We start from the raw sequence: 6889 nt of genomic DNA, 5'->3' as shown, positions 1-6889 counted from the left end.
CTGCAGCTCCAGTCTATTTCTAGCATGCTATGCTAGCTTGATGAGACAAGTGCAAGTACGTCTGCTTGAGCTGGGAATTACATCCCCAGCTCAAAAGAGTAGATAATACCCTAAGAGTCCTCCTCAATGCCAAACAGGTGCCAGCAGTGAGGAAATTGTGACAGCTTTAATGGCTGGCACCAGTCTAGAGGAAGCACCACTGAAGTCTCCAGCACCAAGAATACGCTAGTACCAACACTTAGACAATAGTGCAAGTCTCACTGAAGCTGAAGCAGCCCTGGAAACAAATGCCAGAGTTGCACGGAACTTGGAGCAAGATGAAAGTTCTGGTCTTGTACTCCCACTTTAGAGGGCTTCAGAGTTGATGCAGGCCTACACAAGAACCAGGCCCTGGGCAAAGGATGGATCGAAAGTCTAGTTTGTAGGGCTTTCTTTATGAGTAAGGCCTGGAGCAAAATATCTTTATAAAGGCCCAGTACAACAAACAACTCAGGAGATGGCCTTCCCCCTAGCACTTCTGACAGCTTGTATGTGCATTCGACTCAAGGAACATGGAGGCATACAGACTACTCCTTGGAAAGTTGGTCTTTTTTCCTCATTTTTAGGTTCTGGATCAGATATAATGCCTCAGAATAGAGCCACACACAGAAAATGAAACTGTATAATGGCCCAGAAACTACTTTAAATTACCAGTCTAAAACCTTTTTAATAATCACAGAATCATACAAGTGTAGGACTGGAACGGGCCTCAATAGGTCATCTAATCCAGTCCCCTGCACTCAAGGACTGCGTAATAACTAGGCCTTTCCTGACATGTGTTTATCTAACCTGTTCTTAAAAACCTACAATGACAGAGATTCCACAACCTCGCTAGGCAACTTGTTTCAGTGCTTAACCACCCTGACAGCAAGTTTTTCCTAATGTCCAACCTAATCCTCCTTTGCTGCAGTTTAAGCCCATTGGTTCATGTCCTATCCTCAGAGGTTAACAAGAATAATTTTTCATCTTTCTCCTTGTAACCACCTTTTTATGTACTTGAAAACTGTTATGACCCCCCTTTTCTTCTCCAGTCAACAAACCCAATCTTTTCAATTTTTCTTCATGTTTTCTAGACCTCTAATCATTTTGCAGCTCTCCTCTGGGCTTTCTCCAATTTGTTCACATCTTTCCTGAAACATGGAGCTCAGAACTGGACACAATACTCCAGCTGAGGCCTTATCAGCACCTCTGTATCTGAAATACAAGAGCAAGAAATTCCTTGTGACGAAGACAAGGAAAAAAATTCTCTATACCTGCAGCATTTTCCTCAGGGGCTAGTAGCTGCATTTTGCCATCTGGGATCGCTAGCTGCTTCACTGTTGAGGTGGCTGAGGGGAATGTGCTGAATTTCTGCAGTACTGGGACCCTCCACTAGTCTTCATATGACCTTGGCCTGTGCTGGCAGAAGCTGACAGACTCTGGGGAAAAGCTTGCTCACTCTATTTTCAAATAGGCAGAACTGGCTGTAGCATGTTGGGATGTGCCTTTGTGCCTCTTCTCCCGCCCCTCACCAAAAAATAAACCAGATCATGTCTAACATGATCACAACCCAATGAACAAGGCCAGTCGCAGAACTTTGGGGGAGGAGACAGTAAGATGATTGTCCAGGCTACAAGCAATCTTCTCTGCTGGAGCACAAGGGGAGTCCAGGTGGGTTGGCTTTGTGCCTAATTGCCAACATTTGAAAGTGTTTTTCAAAGGAAAATTCTTCAAATAAGTTAGTGATCTGGAGTCATGATGCCCCCACTATGTGTGTTTTTCCCTCTTCCTCTAATTAGCCAGCCACAGATCCCAGAGTAGCCAGCAATAATGTTAAGTTCAACATGAGTTCAAAATAGCCGAACTATCTTGTTCCTGAAAACATACGGGGCATGTGCCAGAGAAGTACAGTAAAATTAGAGAAAATAAATTACATTACATTCATTAACCTAGACATTGCATGTCTTTTATTGCCATTTTTATTCTCCTGTTTCTCTATCATCTTTCTCTCCTTCCACGTCCAACCCATTCTTTCCTCTCTTCTTTCTTTGAAAGGTATCTTCTCCTTTTCTCTCCTACTTCCTGTTTCATATTCCCTGCATCTTGTTGGCTATTCTTTGTCCTCTCAGATGTAAAGCTGTTGCTTTCCTCTGGCTCACCTTTCTCTGCTCTACCTGTCTCTCGCCTCTATTCCAGTACACCTCCACAGCCCTTTCTGTCTCTCATTATTATATATAGCACTTTACTAATATTAATAACCATCAGAATGCACACATGAAGGTCCAAAAGTAAGTGTTTTCATCACAATGTTACACCTGGGGGACACTAAGGCAGAAAGGTTCAGTGACTGACTAAGGCCACAGAGGTCATGGCTGAGATTAGAATATAGGAGTGAGTGCCTGACCTCAATTCCAAACTTAATCCACTAGACCACACTGCCTCATGTGCTACTGAGCTGTTGTGTCACCATCTCCATGATCACAGGCCATAATGGGTGTTCACCAAATGAGCCAGCTCATCAGCAGACAGTCAGGAACAGCCAGGGAACTTGTGGTGGCTCCAACATCATTAGCAGCAGCCAGCTGGCAAATCTCCTCCTCAATAGCTGCCGATTGGTCTGACTTTTACCACCCCTCCAAAATCAGGGACACACGGTGTGGGTTTCACAAGCTCCAGAGACAGCCTGCTGGCTGTAAGAGGAACTGTGAATAACTCCTAATTTTTAGCAAAAGTCACTCTGACAGCCAGCCCTAGTGACTGGTTGACATTTTCAAGGCTATCTTTCCCATGAAAATGGCTACGAAATTGCTTGTTTTAAAATGAAATCTGAGATTACCCTTAACAATTACAGATTCACCCAAAACAGAGAGGAATTGCAGGATTCATAGGCCTCTAAATGCTGGCTATGACTGAGGAGCAGAAATTGGCTCTACAGGTGCAGAATATGTTTAATTAAATAAACAAGATAGTCTAAGATCTTAAAAGACATAGCTACAATTCAGGAGACCTGACTTCTATGCCTAGCTATGCCACAGACCTGTTCTACACCCTTTAGGCAAGTCACTTGCAATGGATCCAAGAAGGTATTTAGTTCCCTAATCCCCAGATTTAAGCATTTATGTCTTGGGTTCAGAGGCCTAAATCCCAGTTTTGGCTCCACTGTGATCCACAAAACTCCTGCTGAATCCTATAGGTGCCTAAACTCAATCTGTGCCTAAGTTTTCAGAGTAAAAGTTCCCTAGGTGCCTATGTCTCTCCCTCAGGTCTCTGCACTGCTGCTCCACTCCAGGCAGCCAGACACCTAAGCTCCAGAGCAATTCATGAACCAATGAAAGACAGGCATTTGGCCACCTAAGCCACATGTGGGGCCTGATCCAAACAGGATGCTCAGAGGCTGCCATCAGGATCAGATCCCATTCAAAATCTGCCATCGCTGGCTGCAAATCATCCACAGTGGAATCAGTCATTTGGGGGTTGTGAGCCAGGGGGAGAAGGAGGAGAGAGAATGCTAGAGAATGACTCTGTAGTCCTGTGGTTCAGGTATCCACAGGGGAGGTAGGAGACCCAGGGTCCACTCCCCCTGCCCCAATTGCTCTGTCATTATTTTTCCACAGTGGAAAAGCTTTAACAGGAGAGACTGAGGGAGCCCCACATCAGAATATCCCATAGCTCAGTGATTAGAGCACTCTCCTGCGAGGTGGGAGACCCCTCTTCAAATCCTTTCTCCTCTGGCAGAAAGTAGGGCACTGAACCTGGGTTTCTGACATCCCAGGTCAGTGCTCTAACCACTAGGCTGAAAGTTATAAGGTGGGTGATAGTGACAGCAGCACCACCTCCTCTCCTGCCCATTCTGTGTGGAGCAAGGCAGCACTCATGGCTTAGGCATCTAGGCCATGTGACTCTAGGCAGCTGGTTCCTATTCATGGACCGCTAAGTAGAAAGACTTCTCCCTGCAGCCTGGATTTAGAAGCCTATCTCTGAGAGAGGGGCAGGTTTAGCAGACACCCCTCTGGTTGGCATCTCCCATTGGCTAGCTTAGTTGTGGAGCTACCTAGCATGCTGGCTTTTGTGGATATTATCCTTAGGTGCCTATCTCTCCCCATTCATTGTATAAGAGCCTAGGCACCTAACTCAGACTTTGTGAATTGCAATGTGTTCCTGTGATTCTCTGGGTGCCTAAAAGTTAAGTGCTGTGACACTCAGCACAGCATCCCCTAAGTCTCTCCATGGATTCCATCTCTGCCTCATTTCCCCATCTTTAAAATGGGAATAGCAATGCATACCTAAGATAATTCAGAAAGGCACCGAGACACCCTTAGATAGAAGGTTCTATAATAGTGACCAATATAATGAGAAAGTGTAATTTGTACTTCCAAAACTACCTAAATGGCTTTGGAAATGCTTTAACCAAAAGGCTTTGCAGAGACTCAGGGATAGCATCAATAATGAAAATGCTAGCGGTACATTGTACGTTTTTGCTATTCTACTGTACTTTGACACTTGCCATGTTATGTGTTCAATTTGTTTTACTCTCAGGCAAAATAAGCTAATCACTGCAGCTGCAGGGGAAAAAAGCTTTGCTAATTGAAAGATAAGCACACTCCAGAGGAGACTCCTCCACAAAGCAGCTGACAACACAAAAAATAGCTGGTGAGAAGTCACACAGTGCTTAGCTAATAAAGATAAATTATTTTGTTAACAATTTAAAAACTCAAACTGAGCTACACACATTTTAAAAATTATTATATTTACTGTCTTATTATCTATCCCTTTCCTCATGGTTCCTAACATTGTTAGCTTTTTTGACTGCCATTGTATATTGAGCAGATGTTTTCAGAGGACTTCCCACCCTGACTCCAAGATCTCTTTCTTGAGTGGTAACAGCTAATTTAGACCCCATCATTTTGTATGTATAGTTGGGAATAAGTTTTTCCAATGTGCAGTACTTTGCAGTTATAAACACTGACTTTCATCAGCCATCCGTTGCCCAGTCACGCAGTTATGTGAGATCCCCTTGTAACTCTTCACAGTCCATTTTATACTATCTTGAGTAATTTTGTATCATCTGCAAACTTTGCCACCTCACTGTTTACCCCTTTTTCAAGAACATTTATGAATATGTTGAACAGCACTGGTCTCACTACAGGTTCCTACGAGACACCATTATTTACCTCTCACCACTGTGAAAACGGATCATTTATTCCCACCCTTTGTTTCCTGTCTTTTACCCAGTTACTGATCCATGAAAGGACCTTTCCTCTTATTCCACGACTGCCTACTTTGCAAAAGAGCCTTTAGTAAGGGACCTTGTCAAAGGCTGTCTGAAAGTCCAAGTACACTATATCCACTGGATCACCCTTGTCCACATGCTGACACCCTCAAAGAATTCTAAGAGATTGGTCAGGAATGATTTCCCTTTACAAAAGGGGTTTGGATTCTTCCACCAGCAAATCGTGTTTATATATATGTCTGATAATTCTGTTTCTTACTATAGTTTCAACCAATTTCCCTGGTACTGAAGTTAGGCTTCCCAGCCTGTAGTTGTCAGGACTGCCTCTGGAACCCTTTTTAAACATTGGCATCACATTACCTATCCTCAAGCCATCTGGTACAGAAGCTGATTTAAGTGATAGATTACATACCATAGTTAGTAGTTCTGAAATTTCGTATTTGAATTCCTCCAGAATTCTTGGATGAATACCATCAGGTCCTGGTGACTTATTACTATTTAATTTATCAATTTGTTTGAAAACCTCCTCTACTGACTCCTCAATCTGAGACAGTTCTTTGGATTTGTCATCTAAAAAGAATGGCTCAGGTATGGGCATCTTCCTCCCATCCTCTGCAGTGAAGACCAATGCAAACAATTCATTTAGCTTCTCTGCAATGGCCTTGTCTTCCTTGAGTGCTCCTTTAGCACCTTGATCATTAAGTGGCCCCACTGATAGTTTGTCAGGCTTCCAGATTTTGGTGTATTTACAATTTTTTTTGCTGTTGGTTTGAGTCTTTTGCTAGCTGCTCTTCAAATACTTTTTTGGACTGCCTGACTATACTTTTACACTTTACTTGTTTATACAGCTTTATATTTTCCTCAGTAGGATTAGCCTGCCAATTTTTAAAGCATGCCTTTTTGCCTCTAACAGCTTCTTTTATTCTGTTTAGCCAGGGTTGCAATTTTTTTTTTTGTCCTCTTACTTTTTTGTTTAATATGGGCTATTCATTTAATTTGAGCCTCTATAGTGATGTTTTTAAAAAGTTTACATGCAGCCTGCAGGTATTTCATTCTTATATCCCCACATACAATGAGTTCACAGGCAAAATATATAACAAATGTGTGTTTAGTGTGTGTGTGTAGTTTTGTCAGTGTGTGTAATATTATATAATTACATACACACGCGCGCGGGCACACACACACACACACATACTGTCACAGTTTCAGGTTAACTGCATCTATATCCTTCCCACCACCGAACCCCCACGGGTCCATTCCAGGAGTGCCCAATCAGGTGTTAGGTCTCCAGCCATCACTACCTCTGGGTAGGGACCCTTGTCCTACTCCCTTCTGACCAAGGGGGTTTTAAGGCTGCACATTACAATGTAAGGCAGAGAGCTATCCCCAGAAACCCAGTCTACCTAAAGGCTGGCACCTGTGCTTTGCTTTCTCTCTGAGGGCTATAAGCAGTGAAGTTGTGTGCCAAGTTACCACACAGCTCTTTCTTAGCAAAAACCTATATCCTTAAGGTAAAAGCATTACAGAGATAATATATAAAAAAAAATAATAAAGGTTCCTATACACATGCTAAAAGCTTACCAGAGGTCACCCATCAGTTTTATGGGGCCCTGGTAGCTCATAGTCCTTCCAATCTTTCTG

The sequence above is a fragment of the Chelonia mydas genome, chromosome 2 (genome assembly GCF_015237465.2).
Source record: "Chelonia mydas isolate rCheMyd1 chromosome 2, rCheMyd1.pri.v2, whole genome shotgun sequence".
NCBI classification, from domain to species: Eukaryota; Metazoa; Chordata; order Testudines; family Cheloniidae; genus Chelonia; species Chelonia mydas.
The sequence above is the reverse complement of the archived record's forward strand: the minus strand, read 5'-3'. Positions refer to the sequence as shown.